This window comes from Podarcis liolepis, assembly GCF_965112155.1.
Source record: "Podarcis liolepis genome assembly, chromosome: 2".
In the NCBI taxonomy this organism is placed as follows: Eukaryota; Metazoa; Chordata; class Lepidosauria; order Squamata; family Lacertidae; genus Podarcis; species Podarcis liolepis.
In genome coordinates, this window is record NC_139555.1 from 109,315,855 (window position 1) to 109,332,484 (window position 16,630).

A 16,630-nucleotide genomic window follows, 5' to 3' on the forward strand; every position below is an offset into this window, starting at 1 on the left:
AGAAGCCCAGAATAACATTTAAAATACTAACTGATGCAAAAGAAAGAGGTGGATTTGCCCTGCCAGACCTTAGACTTTATTATGAATCAGCAGCATTTTGCTGGCTGAAAGAATGGCTGCTTCTTGAGAACACAGACATTTTGGATTTAGAAGGTTTCAATAATGTATTTGGGTGGCATGCATATTTGTGGTATGACAAGGTCAAAGCACATAAAGCATTTAAAAACCATATTGTCAGGAAAGCATTGTTCAATGTCTGGATAAGATATAAAGATTTGCTTGAAAATAAAACCCCAAGGTGGCTATCACCGATGGAAGCAAAGGATCAGAAACAGCTCAATATGGAGGCCAAATGGCCGAAATATTGGGAGATTTTGGAACAAGAAGGAGATAAATTGAAATTGCAGAGTTTGAGAAACTTAAAAGATAAAGTGCGAGATTGGCTCCATTATTATCAAATAAGGGAGGCTTATAATCTGGACAAGAAAATTGGCTTCCAAGTGGAAAAATCAAAATTGGAAACAGAACTGTTAGATCCCCAAACTAAGATATTATCAAGAATGTATAACTTGCTGGTGAAATGGAATACTCAGGATGAAACGGTGAAATCTGCTATGATAAAATGGGCACAAGATGTCGGACATAACATTATGTTGGCTGACTGGGAACAGTTATGGACCACAGGTATGAAATTTACGGCATGTAATGCCTTAAGAGAGAATATTATGAAAATAATATACAGGTGGTACATGACACCAGTCAAGCTTGCAAAAATCTACCATTTGCCTGATAATAAATGTTGGAAATGTAAAGAAAATGAAGGTACATTCTTTCACCTCTGGTGGACGTGCCCAAAGATCAAGGCTTTCTGGGAGATGATATATAATGAAATGAAAAAGGTATTTAAATATACCTTCCTCAAGAAACCAGAGGCCTTTCTCTTGGGCATGGTCGGCCAATTGGTGTTAAAGAAGGATAGAACTTTTTTATGTATGCTACAATAGCAGGAAGAATACTCATTGCAAAGTATTGGAAGACACAAGATCTACCCACCCTGGAAGAATGGCAGATGAAAGTTATGGACTATATGGAATTGGCAGAAATGAGCAGCAGAATCCGAGACAAGGGAGAAGAGTTGGTGGAAGAAGATTGGAAGAAATTTAAAGACTATCTACATAAACACTGCAAAATTAATGAATGTTAGAATGATGTTGGCATGAAGTTAAGTGGTTCTAGCAGCAATGCTATAAAGGAGTATGTAAAAATGGATTGTTATCAGATGAGAATGTAAAGATATAATACAGTCAGGTAGAGGAATAAGATAAAAACAAGGAGGGAAAAGATTTGCTGATTTAACTAACAACTGGAATACAAAAAAGGGAGGTGTGAGGAGGTCAGGGAAACAAGTAAACGAAAGATATGATATGAAAAGATTGATTTGATTTTAATTGTTTTTTGCTTTTCTGTATTTTGTAATTTTTTCTTTTCTCTCTTTTTTTCTTATTTTGCAACTTTTTTGTAATCTTTCTTTAAACTTTAATAAATATCTTTAAAAACGAAGAAGAAGAAGAGAAGACTCCCTGGAAAAGACTCTGATGTTGGGAAAGATGGAGGGCACAAGGAGAAGGACGACAGAGGACGAGATGGTTGGACAGTGTTCTCGAAGCTACAAACATGAGTTTGATCAAACTGTGGGAGGCAGTGGAAGACAGGAGTGCCTGGCGTGCTCTGGTCCATGGGGTCACGAAGAGTCGGACACGACTAAACAACATACAAACATTATGTACAATCTCTTAACAGGTAGAAAAAAACAAAATAATAGAAAATAGAAAATTTATAAAAAAAAGAATTAAAAAAGATAAGAAACCGATAAATAATAGTAAGGAAAAAAGACAAAGTTATTTACATAGTAAAACTACTCATTGACACAATCATTCCCATCCTGCTCATTCTACTGTTTGATATAACATTCTTTTTTACACAGGCTTACATTATATAATACCATTTCTTTCTGCTTTGTATACATTCCTTTGATCTTTTTCTTTACAAATATCACTCAATTTCTGCTCATATGGAGTTATTTGTACAATAAAGTTTTACATAATTCTGAAATACTATCCATTCTCTAGTTGTTTTTGTTTCAATATTCCTCTAACTGATCTCGTCAGTTTTGCTAATTGTAGATATCATGAGTATCTGCCAATCTGTAATCTCTGGGAGCGTTTCATTTCTCCAGCTCCTTGCTATAAGGGTTCTAGCTGCTGTTATACCATACATAAACAATGATCTTATAACTTTTTAAATTTCTGATGGCAATATACCAAGTAGGAAAATCTTTGGCGTTTTGTTTTTTTAAAAGTAATTTTAAATAGCTTCTTAAACTCATTCTAAATATCATTCCAGTATTTGCCAATGGCTACACAGGTCCACCACATATGATAGTATGACCCCTCCTTTTTTTTACATCTCCAACAGGTTGATGTTTTCCCTTTATACATTTTAGCAAGCTTTTTGGGAGTAAGATGCCATCTATATACCACTCCCTGCAAGGCCTTTCCCACCTGGCCTAGGGGGCGGGGCCCAGACTCACCCAGCCCTATTTAACATGTATTCTGTAGTTGACCTTTGTAATGTGTTGTTTTGAAATCTTTAAGATAATAGTTTAGTTTTCTGTTACGTTGCTTTGACCGTATACTCTATATTTCACATTTTTCACATTGTTTTATTTACCGTATTTTTCGCTCTATAACACGCACCCGACCATAACACGCACATAGTTTTTAGAGGAGGAAAACAAGGAAAAAAATATTCTAAACGAAACAGTGGATGTATGATTTTTGTGGTTCATTCTGTGGCCACAGACATGTGATCTGATGGTGAGTTTGGGGTAGCCCAATGCAAAAATCCTGAGGATCCATGTGGATCTGTGCTTTGAATCCACGTTTTTGCGGCCCAAGGCAACAGTGAGTGCGTGATTTTTTTGGTGCAAACTGTAGCCATGGACATGCTATGTGATCTGATGGTGAATTTGGGGTGACCCAGTGCAAAAATCCTGAGGATCCATGTGGAGCTGTGCTTTGTAACCACGTTTTAAGTGGGGAGGGAAGGAAAGCACTCAAGGGACAAGGAGCACGCATGGAGTGTGTGGAGAAGGATGCTGCTAATCATGCAGAAGAGGGGTTTAAGGGCTGAAGGCTCCTCTCCTCTCCCTCTTTGCTCCTTTAAAGCAAGCAGGCTCTGCTTTTCTTCCTCCTCCCCAGCTCACCCCCCCCCCCAGCTTAGCGAGCTGAAAATCTTTCCTGCTATTTAGCAAGCTGAGTGTTGAGGAGAGAGGGACAGAGAGCCTGCTTGCTTTAAAGGAGCCAACCGGACACTCGTGTAAGCGGCTCCTCTCCTCTCCCGCTTTGCTCCTTTAAAGAAACAGGCTCTCTGTCCCTCTCTCCTCCCCTCTCAGCGGCTCTTCTCCCGCTTTGCTGTTTCAAAGCGAGCCACGGAGGAGGGAAGCATTCTCTCCGTAACACGCACAGACATTTCCCCTTACTTTCTAGGAGGGAAAAAATGTGTGTTATGGAGCAAAAACTACGGTATGTTTTTTGATTTAGTATGCTGTAAATCACTTTGAGGTTTTTCTTAAAATTATAGTGGTATAGAAATTAAATAAAAGAAGTATAGAGCAGGGATATCCAACATGGGGTTGCTCAGATGTTGGGCAACAACTCCCATAAGCCTCAGCCCAGATGGTCAAGGTTGATGAGAGGTGTAGTTCAAAAGCTCAAGGGTGGAAAATCTCACCCGTATACATTCCCGTATACAAATAGCCAATTCAATTTCCTAGCTGCCAGCCTTTATGTGGCCAAAATGGAACCCTTCTTCCAAGGAAGAGAGGGAGGTACCAGTAACCTTGAGGCAGCTCCATTGGTTACGTATATCCAATAAATTTTTAGGTGGGGGGGAAAGATAGCCAAAGCCACGCAATGAGAACTGCACATGGTCTGTGGATACAGAAAAATGGCTGTGGGGGTGGGGCGCTGGTTGACAGCAGGAATGGAAAACTGGAGAGGGATGGATAGCAGTGGAGTGTGCTGGAAAAGGGAATTTTTTGGATCAGAAGCACTCAGTGCCTCTGCATTTTCATCCATGTCTTTACTGGACAGGCTGTTCTGGTGCACTGGAGATAGAGAGAGTACCTTGCCTTCAACTTCTTCTCAATGCCAGCATCCCCCTTCCTTCATCCATAGCCATATATGACGATTGCTGAGCCTGATGGGGGTTGTAATTCAGCAACATCTGGAGGGCCAGAGGTTGCCACACTTACTTGCAGGCTCCGTCCTAAGACCGAGTTCATCAGAGTTGGGTCCTTGTTGACTAAGAGCCCCGGGGATGATGGGAGTTGTAGTCCAACAACATCTAGGGACCCAAGATTGAATGACACCGGCTTGTAGGGTATATTGCTGCCTAGGCTAAGCAGTCCTGGGTCTTGGTAGGAGGCCACACGTATACCACCTTGAGTTTCGTGATGGAAGAAGGGAAGGATATGGCAACAGAAAAGTAGAATGTTTCTTAAATAAATCAAGGCCCATGGTTGCTTTTTGCTAAGCCCTGCTATAGAGGCCTGCAGGACTCCGTCTCATGTTGGATTTTGTGCAGGGGGAAGTGTGTTGCCAGGATACTTTTTTCATCCTGCTTGCATTCTTTGTGTATAAAGAATGTAAATAATTTTAACTGATTTTAATAGCGTTCTGATACTGCTTTTAACTGCTAAGGGTGGGGCCTTATAATGAAGGGTGGCAACAAAATAATAATCTGAATACAGTGCTCTGCATTGGGATGCAAAAGGGTCAAGCTAGAATGAGTTTCGTTTGCCTAACTGGGCTCCCAAAATTGTTTCCTCTGGTAATGACACACGGCATGAGCCTCACAGAAGTGAGTGAAAAGCCAAATGAAAGCTATTCAATTAGCTAACATTGACCATAGCAGAAATGCATTTTCCCACCTTCCCTTGAAACAGCCTTGCCCTACAACGCTGTGTCACAAGCTGTCCATGGCCACGGTCCCAGATCTCAGAAGGCAGGCAGTGGGGACGAGTGCTGTGTTGCCCTGTGAGGAACACAAAACGGCACTGGAGGCTGCCATTGTGGGCTCCATTGTGTTCACTGTCACCTCCTGATTGCTTGCCTTCTCCACATCCACACCATATTTAAATCACTCTAGTACCACTTCAGTCAGTCATGGCTTCCCTCAAAGCGTTCTGGGAGCTGTAGTGAGTATGGCTGGCTGCTGCTGTTGCTGCTGCATGTCCCTGTTCACTGTTTCTGTGAGGAGAATACAGGACACTGCAAAAGACACAGGGTGCCATAAGCTAGACAGAGAGTGATCCCTCTCTATACATGTAAATAGAGAGACTTCTGTTCAGGAGATTTCTGTATAAAGAACTCTTTATATAGGGGAAATGGGGACTAAGTGAGGTTGGAGTGGAACCATGTTTGCATGAATATTGACAATGTAAAATATGTTCTCCATTTAAATTTTTATTAAAATAATTCGTTCAGTTACCCAGAAGAGTCATTAGGCTTTTTTTGCTGTAAGCTACTTCATACATTGTAAGAAGTGGGTCAGGAAACCCTTGATCCCGCTCCTTAAAATACTGAATGGACTCCTAAATAAATATGCATAGGCCCAGACTGCACTGCAGCCCACATCTCAGAATAACAGATAGGCACCATACTGAGATTTCTGTAACTGCTCCATACAGGGCATGTTAAAAGGTGATAGTAAATCTGCTGCATACATGTTATCTATGTGCTTTCTAGAGTATGTTTGGGGGCTTAGAGGAAATTTCCTCAACTACGTCTTATTTACCTACCACATACTGTCTGCCTCTTAGGTGCAAAAAAAGTGGCAGCCCTAATTCCTAGACTGGCCCTTTGCAGGATCACATTCCATGGCTTTCCAATGAAGCTGCATTGAAGAATGTTAATGGATGAGAGAGGCTGTTGTTTTTAAAAAAATTTTTTATTAAATTCTTGGGTACACCCAGAGTCCCTGTTTTCAAGTCACAGAATCCTTCAAACAAATCAGTCCTATTCAGAGTGAGACAGTACTGTTCTAGGCAGTATGGAGTTGGGAGGGGGAAGAAAAGTGGGGAGAGAGAGGGAAGGAAAGCGAGAAAGAAATAAACATTTCATTCATTTCTATAGTATGTGAGCTTTTGTGTCAGCGTCAGGTAAACAGGTATTTTATTTTTATTGGCAGTGGGAGAGACCCTGAGGGCTCAGGAGGTGGCTAGTTGCAGGATATTCGTCAAAGCAATGCCCAATCTCTGTGGTGCTCGAGAGTGACCCCCCAATGGCTGTTCACACATGCGAGGGAGCCATTGCCTGCTGCAGTCAACATGTGGCGACCGTGTGTGTCTAAAATCCCAGGAGGCAGAGACCCAAATCTGGACCGTGACAAGGGGATGGCAGATCTCTAGCTAGGGATTGACCTGTGGGGATGTTTAGAAAGGCAGGAGAGGATATATTATTTGATGATATCCTTACTAACTTGCGTTAAAAAGTTCTATATCTTAGCAAAGTTCAAACATTCTCCTTTTCAAATTTGCACAGCAATAAGCTTGTTGCAGGCTCGTCTGAGCCTCACTATTTAAGATTCCTGATAAGATCCCTTGTTATCCCTCTTTAGAAGTGTAGACATGGTAGTCTTACTAAAATCAATATAAAAGTAGTTTACTCATTTTAATTCAGTTCACAATTAGATTCCTGAAGGCAGGCTTAAGTTACAAAAGTATATATCTATATCTATACATAAACTATAATATAAGGGAGTTAGTCCCAAGTGACTGCGACTCAGCAGTCACTTCTCCTAACACATAGAAAAAAACAAAATGGAGAAGAAAGAATGAAGCACATGGAGGAGGTGTGCTCCTCCACCCAGAATAGGCCACACCTATTTCAAGTCACATGTAGAGGAAGCGCTTGTCCCAGCTCAGGAGGAAAGAGGAAGTTTTCTTCTGGGTGGCACAAAGCATCCCCTAGCATGTCCACTCTAGGAATGTTGTACCTGACTGCTATGATTTCATATCCCACAGACCCAAGCTCCTCCTGCCCACTGACCAGTAAATGTCCCCCACAAAAAAAGCCCACCCTGAGATTCCTTCTCCTTTCGCTCTCCAATTTTACAAAGGCAAACTCCTATTATGCAAGAAATTGCTTTAAAAAATTGTGGTGGTTCCCTCATTGTGAATAAGTGAGGTTCATAGACCACAAAATGATAGAGTTGGAAGGGACCAAGAGGGTCTTCTAGCCGAACCCCCTGCAATGCAGGAACCCACAACCCCCAATGCTCTACCAACTGAGTTATCCCAGGACTTGGATCAAATTCAGCCGATAGGATTGCAATGAATCGGGAGCAAAGCTTTTCTATGAATATATTACCTCAAGTTATTCTGATGCTTCCAAATGCACTGGTACAAATAAATTTTCAGATTGAACAAGTAGTATAATTACTATTGGTTGGAGGATGGATGGCGGCTAACAGATTGAGGTTGAATCCTGACAAGACAGAAGTACTGTTATGGGGGAAAGGGAGCGGGTTGGTGTGGGGGATTCCCTGGTCTTGAATGGGGTAACTGTGCCCCTGAAGGACCAGGTGCGCAGCCTGGGAGTCATTTTGGACTCACAGCTGTCCATGGAGGCGCAGGTTAACTCTGTGTCCAGGGCAGCTGTCTACCAGCTCCACCTGGTACGCAGGCTAAGACCCTACCTGCCCACGAACTGTCTCGCCAGAGTGGTGCATGCTCTAGTTATCTCACGCTTGGACTACTGCAACGCGCTCTACGTGGGGCTACCTTTGAAGGTGACCCGGAAACTGCAATTAATCCAGAATGCGGCAGCTAGACTGGTGACTGGGAGTGGCCGCCGGGACCACATAACACCGGTTCTGAGAGATCTGCATTGGCTCTGTCGCAGGAAACCCCCCCCCCTCATTACACTGTAATGCACAAGCACCACACACACCTCCCAACACCCCGACTTGGAGATGTCCCTTTAGAGGGACATCCCCTAAAGCCTTCCGTAAATAAGGAAGCGCTACCCTGACAGCCCCCGATCAAGAGAAACCCCGTAATTCCTCCTTTGTTTCCCCGTAAGCGCTCAGTTTCGCCCTATCTTTATTATGAGTAGACCGGGCGACCGAACTCTAGGTCAACTGGCAGCTGCCCGACCAATCAGCATTACTGAACAGCGCCCCTAGCGGCGGCCACGCAGGTACTGCAGGCTGCAGGCGCTCTTTTCCCTTTGACAGCTCTCAAATACAAAGTTTCCAAGTTCAATTGACCATGACTAATTTAATCAAAATGTTGCAAGTTGTTTCCGAAAGGCGAAAGTGCTTTGAACTTCAATGACAGTGTTCTTTATAAATTCACCATAAATCAGCCGTACCTTGGGTTTTCACCGGACCACTTTTATTTCACTGCATATTACAAGGACTATCAAAGGGGTGTGGCCTGGTGTTGAACGGCCATAATCCCTTGACCGTGCAGTCACGTACGCGGCTGCCCTTCCCCAGTTGGCGGGGCAACCTTGATAGCCATCCTGATGGGCTCAGACGGAACGCTATCAGAAACACAATAAACTGCATACGATAGTGTATTCCACGCGGACTCTGACAAAGGACCATGGCCGGATTCCCCTCAGGGGGCAGGAAAACTTCGCCCTTTCCTTTGTTCCTAAAAACGACTTATGTGGGGTGGGGAGAGGAGGTCTCTGCCAGGTGTCAAGACGCTCATATTACCTGGGCAGCCCCTCCTTGACTCCTCCTGTTTTTAATATAATCATGATGTAAATATGATGTAATTCTGGGGGTGTAGTCAAGGGGATTAGCAATTAATAAAAGCTAGGGTCTCCCATTGTTCGGGGCTTCCATCTTGCTTCACCTCGTGGGCGGTGGGAGTCCTGTCGCGACAGTCTTTTTCCTTCAATAAAGACCAAGCCTACTGGCTGCTGTTTTGCTCTGAATTGCTCTGGTTGGAGTCTTTACTTTGTCCAAGGGAGCCCTCGGATTTTCCGGTAACAGCTCCCAGTAGGTTTCCGAGCACGATTCCAAGTGTTGGTGCTGACCTTTAAAGCCCTAAACGGCCTCGGTCCTGTATACCTGAAGGAGCGTCTCCACCCCCATCGTTCAGCCCGGACACAGAGATCCAGCGCCGAGGGCCTTCTGGCGGTTCCCTCATTGCGAGAAGTGAGGCTACAGGGAACCAGACAGAGGGCCTTCTCGGTAGTGGCACCCGCCCTGTGGAACACCCTCCCATCAGATGTCAAAGAGATAAATAATTACCTGACATTCAGAAGACATCTTAAGGCAGCCCTGTTCAGGGAAGTTTTTAATATGTAACGCTGTACCGTTTTTTAACACTGATTGGGAGCCGCCCAGAGTGGCTGGGGAAGCTCAGCCAGATGGGCGGGGTATAAATAATAAATTATTATTGTTGTTGTTGTTGTTGTTGTATCTGCTCCTTTGACAGAAGCCGACAAATTTAGGACAGATGCTCTATATCAACTCAATGACAAGGAACCAGGCAGCGGGCCTTCTTGGTAGTGGTACCCACTCTGGAATGCTCTCCCGTCAGATGTCCAGGAAATAAGCATCTATCTGACTTTTATAAGACATCTGAAGGCAGCCCTGTATGGAGAAGCTATTAATGTTTGATGTTTCATTGGGTTTTCTGTTGGGAGCTGCCCTAGTAGCTGGGGAAACCCAGCCAGATGAGCGGGTATAAATAATGTTGTTATCATATTATTATTATGCTTAATTGATAGCAGTTCCCGGAAGCCGCGGGAGGGAATAGATGCACTTGGGCTCCAATCCTCCTTGCAGGCTTGGCCACCGTGAGGAGACAGTGCTGAGATTCCTGCATTGCAGGGGGTTGGACTAGATGATTCTCAGGGTCCCCTTCCACCTCTACGTTTCTATGATTCTAACAGGGTGCGGGACTCGATGGGCTTGATCAAACTACAGGGCTCTTCATGAGTTCTGTCTGTGCATCCAGACGAATGTGTTTCTGTTTGTGTGTGTGTGTTGACAGAGAGAGAGAGAGAGAGAGAGAACCTTCAGGAAGAGGCCCCTGTCTCTTCTTTGCAAAGAGGCTGAATCAGCTGCAATACCCCCACACTTGAACCACTGCTTCCCTGCCTGCTCTCTCTCCACCCCCAACCCCAGTTCCATGGTTATTGCATTGCATTGCACACACACCCCAAAGCTTGCTGCACCCCAAGGCGCTTTGCACTCAGCGAATTCCTTGCAGGACAAGGGCAGTGCACGACGGCAGAGGGGGCGGGTCAGCTGTTCCACTTAAACCGGGCCCCCTTTCCCAGGTCAGTATAGAGCAGCCCCACTCTCTCTCTCTCTCTCTTTCTCTGGGAGCTTGCACTCTCTGGCTTTAACCCTTAAGGCAACGAGCATCTATTCCCTATATTCGAAGCCCAGGTTCCCTCCCTTCCCTCCCCATTGGCTGGGTACTGCAATTATCCCGCCCCCGGAAATATCCTGCCTCCCAGGCGGGGGCTCCCATTCCCGCCCCCGCTGCCCAGGGTCGCTTCTGCTGCCAGGATTTCGGGTGAGTGCAAAGCCAGCGGCGGGGAAGGAGGGAAGGGGCTTGGCAAGGGGTGGGGGTGCAGGATGAGAAGCCCCGGGACGGGGAGAAGAAGAGAAGGGAGGAAAGGGAGCTGTTTCTCTTAATGGGGCCTTGAAGGTGGAGGGGGGGAGGGGTTTCCACTGTGGAAAGAGAGAAGCTTCCTCCTGCCCGGATCTGGTGCAAAGGGAGTTGCAGGGAAGGAGGCGGGAAAGGGGAGAGGGTTGGGTATTGCAGACCAGCCTCGCCATAGTAGTAATAATAGTAATAATAATCTGATATTTATACCCCGCTCATTTTCTGGGTTTCCCCAGCCACTCTGGGCGGCTTCCAACAAAATAAGAAACACCAAAAACATCCAAACATCCAAGTCTTCCGTTTTGTAGAGGAGATGGGGACATGGATTGCTGGATGGCAGAGGGAGAAAGGGGAAAAGATGGGGAGGAAAGCAAAGGCTGGGGGGTCCTGGCAGGAAGAAGGAAGGGGTGAGGCCTTCTCCAAAGAGCTCTTTGTTCCTTGAACTCCTTGCATAAAGTAGTGGGGGCAGGTTTGATGAGGCCCTAAACTACTGGAGGTAATTGGGCCCTTTATATGTCCAGCTGTCCTTTGTCAACAACAAATTGTCGCTTTTTTGTGTTGAATATAGGCTGTATGGTAATTTATGGACCTAGTAGGTATCTAAAACTATTTGCACATAACAAAATCCGTATTTTCTCAAAGTAATTGTTGAACTGAAATACAATTGAGAAGTACATTAATAGTGAAATACAATTAAGTATATTAATAGTGAAATAATTATTAAGCTCTAACTTAAAATGATTTTGTTATTCATAACAAACTTAATGCAAACACATTGGCATTTGGCAATAACAAAAGTTCCTTTAGAAACACAGTTTACAAAAAATCATGATCTAGTCCTAGAAACTTGCTATAACTTGAAAATATAATAGGTGTAAATATACAGTGCAGACAACTACTACTAATAAATACCTTTATTAATATGAATTTAATTGTTATAGCCTGTACAATGTAATTGTAGTTAATACAATGCATTTTTTTATATCAGTATCAATATTACCATAATAGTCTACATTCTTCATTGGGACAGAAGACCTTTGTACCCTGTTACACTTAGTGAGTGTAAAAGACAGTATTTCTAGTAATATGTCGCATTTATTAATAATAGCAATACTATACACACCTGTACATAAAAATTATTTTGCAGGACTAATTGTATTACTGCATCTACCCAATACCCATTCAGCTGTATAATTTTATCATGATTCATTGTGTACTGTGTATACAAACAATAGACAAACATGATCTAAATCACAATACTTTCTTGCATTGCCAAAGCAAAGTCACTGAGGATATCATCAAATGATAAACTTCTTAGCTTGTACATGAGGCTGAAGTAACATAATTTATCTTGAGACATTGTTGTTCCAAATTCATTTTTTATCCTCTTCAGTCGAGAAACGGATCTTTACAAATGGCAATTTGCAATCATCATTCAGAGGAACATTCTCAGAATTGCTTCTACATTAGGGAATGCTGATTGGACACTGTTGTTGTTCTTTAGTCACTTAGTCCTGTCTGACTCTTTGTGACCCCATGGACCAGAGCACGCCAGGCACTCCTGTTTTCCACTGCCTCCTGCAGTCTGGTCAAACTCATGTTAGTAGCTTTGAGAGCACTGTCCAACCATCTCTTCCTCTGCATATAAGTTAAATAAGCAGGGAGACAATATACAGCCTTGTCGTACTCCTTTCCCAATTTTGAGCCAATCAGTTGTTCCATATCCAGTTCTAACTGTTGCTTCTTGTCCCACATAGAGATTTCTCAGGAGACAGATGAGGTGGTCAGGCACTCCCATTTCTTTTAAGAACTTGCCATAGTTTGCTGTGGTCCACATTGTCAAAGGCTTTTGCGTAGTCAATGAAGCAGAAGTAGATGTTTTTCTGGAACTCTCTAGCTTTCTCCCTAATCCAGCGCATGTTTGCAATTTGGTCTGTGGTTCCTCTGCCCCTCCAAAATCCAGCTTGTACTTCTGGGAGTTCTCGGTCCGCGTACTGCTTAAGCCTGCCTTGTAGAATTTTAAGCCTGCCTTGTAGAATTTTGACTGGGAGCGGCTGCTGAAAGACCTACAATGGCTCCCAGTACGTTTCCGAGCACAATTCAAAGTGTTTGTGTTGACCCTTAAAGCCCTAAATGGCCTCAGCCCAGTATGCCTGAAGGAGCGTCTCCACCCCCATCATTCTGCTCGGACGGTGAGGTCCAGCGCTGAGGGCCTTGTGGCGGTTCCCTCATTGCGAGAAGCAAAGCTAAAGGGAACAAGGCAGAGGGCCTTCTCGGTAGTGGCGCCAGCCCTGTGGAACGCCCTCCCATCAGATGTCAAAGAGATAAACAACTACCTGACATTCAGAAGACATCTTAAGGCAGCCCTCTTCAGGGAAGTTTTTAATGTGTGACATTTTAGTGTATTTTTGGTCTCTGAGGAAGCCGCCCAGAGTGGCTGGGGAAACCTAGCCAGATGGGCGGGGTACAAATAATAAATTATTATTATTATTATTCCAGTAGTAGATAGGTAGCCGTGTTGGTCTGCCATAGTCAAAATAAAAAAAATTCCTTCCAATAGCACCTTAAAGACCAACTAAGTTAGTTCTTGGTATGAGCTTTCGTGTGCATGCACACTTCTTCAGATACACATCTGAAGAAGTGTGCATGCACACGAAAGCTCATACCAAGAACTAACTTAGTTGGTCTTTAAGGTGCTATTGGAAGGAATTTTTTTTATTATTATTATTATTAGCATAACCTTGCTAGCGTGTGAAATGAGGACAATTGTGTGGTAGTTGGAGCATTCTTTGGCGCTGCCCTTTGGGATTGCGTTCTAGACTGATCTTCTCCAATGCTCTGGCCACTGCTGAGTTTTCCAAACTTGCTGGCATATTGAGTGTAGCACCTTAACAGTATCATCTTGTAAGATTCCGCTGGAATACCATCACTTCCACTGGCCTTGTTATTAGCAGTGCTTTCTAAGGCCCATTTGACTTCACTCTCCAGGATGTCTGGCTCAAGGTCATCAGTCACACTACCTGGAGTGTACGAGCCATCCATATCTTTCTGGTATAATTCCTCTGTGTATTCTTGCCACCTCTTCTTGACGTCTTCTGCTTCTGTTAGGTCCTTACCACTTTTGTCCTTTATTATGGTAATTTTTGCACAAAATGTTCCTTTCATATCTCCAATTTTCTTGAACAGATCTCCATTCCCATCCATTTTAGTTCACTGATGCCCAGGATGTCAATATTTATTCTTGCTATCTCATTTTTTACCACATCCAGCTTACCATGGTTCATGGATCTTGTATTCCAGGTTCATATATTTTTCTTTGCAGGACTGGACTTTCCTTTCACTTCCAGGCACACCCATTCTATTGTTTCCCTCTATTCTTGGCACTGCTCGTTTAAGAACTCCCTTTTGTCTGTCCCTGCTATTCATTGGAAGTCTGCATTCAGTTACCTGTATCTTTAACTATCTCCCTTGCATTTTGCTTGCCTTCTGTCCCCTGTGGTTTGTAAAGCCTCATTAGACAACCACTTTTCTTTCTTGAATTTCCTTTTCATTGGGATGGTTTTCATTGCTGCCTCCTATATGATGCTTTGAGCCTCCATCCATAGTTCTTCAGGCACTCTGTCCACCAAATCTAAATCCTTAATTCTGTTCCGCTCTTCCACTGTGTATTCATAAGGGATTTGATTTAGATTGTATCTTATTGGACAGTGGTTTTCCCTCCTTTCTTCAGTTTAAGCTTGAATTTTGCTATTAGAAGCTGATGATCTGAGCCACAGTCAGCTCCAGGTTTGGTTTTTGCTGACTTTATAGAACTTCTCCATTTTTGGCTGCAAAGAATATAATCAATTTGATTTCAATGCTGCCCATCTGGTGATGTGCATGTGTAGAGTCATGTGTTGTTGGAAAAGAGTGTTTGTTATGACCAGCTTGTTCTCTTGAGAGAACTCTGTTAGCCTTTGCACTGCTTCGTTTTGAACTCCAAGGCCAAACTTACCAGTTTTTTCTTTTTATTTATTTGACTCCCTACTTATATTCTAGGTTCCTATGCAATATTTTTCTTTGCAGCACTGGACTTTCCTTTCACATCCAGGCACACCCGCAAGTGAGCAACGTTTCGGCTTTGGCCCAGCTGCTTCATCAGCTGTGGATCTACTTGTACTTGTCCTCCGCTCTTCCTCAGTAGCATGTTGCATGCCTTCTGACCTGAGGGGTTCATCTTCCAGCGTCATAAGTTTTATACGACTCGGCAGGGATACTGGCGTGGCTTGCTGGTTCCTGCTCCAGGTGGATCATGTTTAGTCAAAACTCTCCACTTTGACCTGTCTGTCTTGGGTGGCCCTGCACGGCATAGCTCATAGCGTCTCTGAGGTATTCAAGCCCCTTTGCCATGACAAGGCAAATCCATGAAGGACATGGTCATTAAATATTACTTGGTACAGATCCTGAAGTCAGATTATCATGTTGATGGCTTTGACTCCTCCCCCCCATTTAAATTATTTTATTGGTTTTCACGTATTACTTTACAATAGATATACCAAAGCCAACACCATTTCCTCCCCATCCCCCCATACATTTACATTTCTATTTCCTCAGTCCATCATATTATTCTTTTCTCCTTCCTCCCACTTCCCTCCGCCCCCACTCAATTTCCTCCACATTATACACTTTACAATAATCTTTTCATTCTACAACCTTCTCAAATCATCTACATATTCTTATTAACTTTGCTTACTAATTATTCTTCTATCCAGTACTTCACATTTTAATCTCGGCATATTAGCATATTTTTTTGAGCAATATTTTGCCGTATATTCATCAAAACATTTCCACTCCTTTTAAAATTTTTGATTCAACTGATTTCTTATCATAGCAGTTAATTTTGCCAGAATTACATATTCATTTAGTTTACAAATCCATTCCTCTTTTGTGGGTATAGTTTTTGGCTTCCACCTAGCAGCAATTACTATTCTAGCAGCTGTACTTGCATACGGAAAAATCTGTTAGGATATTTCCGTTCCACCTTAAAAGGGAGCAGGCTGTGAGTCACAGAGTCTGCGTATTTCCTGTTCACAGGATGTTTGTTTCCTATTGCTTTCGTTTCTCTCTCTCTGTGCCTGAATATGCTAGCAGGCGGTCATGTTTTTCTTTGTTCTGACCAACGCTGAATAAACTTGTAAATATGCTCTCCTGCTGTGCAACTTTTGCTGTGTGAATTCTGCTGATAGAGTGTGCACCAGCCTAAGAATGTGGCAATCTGCTTCTGAGGCTTCGTGTCGCTAATTGCTGATACTGCGTGACTACGGGAGATCGATGGACGTCCGGAGTCCGACTGGAGGCAGTGACGGTCGATGTCTCCCTGGCAGTATCCCAACAACAGGTTTTGGGCCCAGATTCACGGCACTTACAGGAGAGTAAGACTGTGACAGACTGCTGAGGTATGTGGAAAAGCGAAAGAGGAGGCTTTTCTGTTGGGCCGCGGCAAAGAGTCTTTGATGTCCGGCAGGGCTTAATTGGCCTGGGAGCCGAGCCAGAGGCTTCGTGATTAATGAGCTGCCAAGATAAGGAGTCTTTAAAGTAAAGAAAGAGACTCCGGCTCAAGTAAAGACCTGAAATGGAGTTTTTCCAAGCTTCTGAGGCTGCTGAATGCCCAAAGTTAAATGGGAAAAATTATCAGACCTGGGCAAAATGGTGTGAGAGTTTGCTGTGTCAGTATGGAGTGTGGCATACTGTGTCTGAAGCCCCTCCAGTTCCTCTGACAGAGAAATGGAGGGCCCAGAATTCGAGGGCCATTGACGTAATAGTCTTATCCGTGTCTCTGGAGGAATTTAAAACGCTAGCTGGAAACACGACTGCACGAAAGATGTGGAATGCTTTGAAGAAAGCTCATCTGCCAGTCATCCCAGCTCAGAGTCTGAATGCCCAGAG

At 43.6% G+C, this 16,630-nt stretch overlaps 2 protein-coding genes across 5 annotated transcripts in view; both read left to right on the forward strand.

The window, feature by feature from the left end:
- The window catches only part of LOC310701226 (uncharacterized protein), a 98,943-nt gene extending 96,831 nt beyond the window's left edge, over nucleotides 1-2,112 (forward strand). Inside the window, exon 5 of the mRNA XM_083491788.1 lies at nucleotides 1,562-2,112. The gene's annotated coding sequence lies outside the window, so the exon portion shown is untranslated. The remainder of the gene's footprint in view (nucleotides 1-1,561) is intronic.
- LOC310701452 (uncharacterized protein) overlaps nucleotides 1-16,630 on the forward strand; it is a 137,038-nt gene that overhangs the window by 20,316 nt on the left and 100,092 nt on the right. The window contains exon 1 of one of the 4 annotated variants that reach the window (XM_083492296.1): nucleotides 9,527-10,612. The exons of 1 other annotated variant lie outside the window; for it this stretch is intronic. The gene's annotated coding sequence lies outside the window, so the exon portion shown is untranslated. Of the gene's footprint in view, nucleotides 1-9,526; nucleotides 10,613-16,630 lie in introns of those variants that run through there. 2 more of the 4 variants (XM_083492294.1, XR_014523051.1) reach the window with 2 other exon arrangements.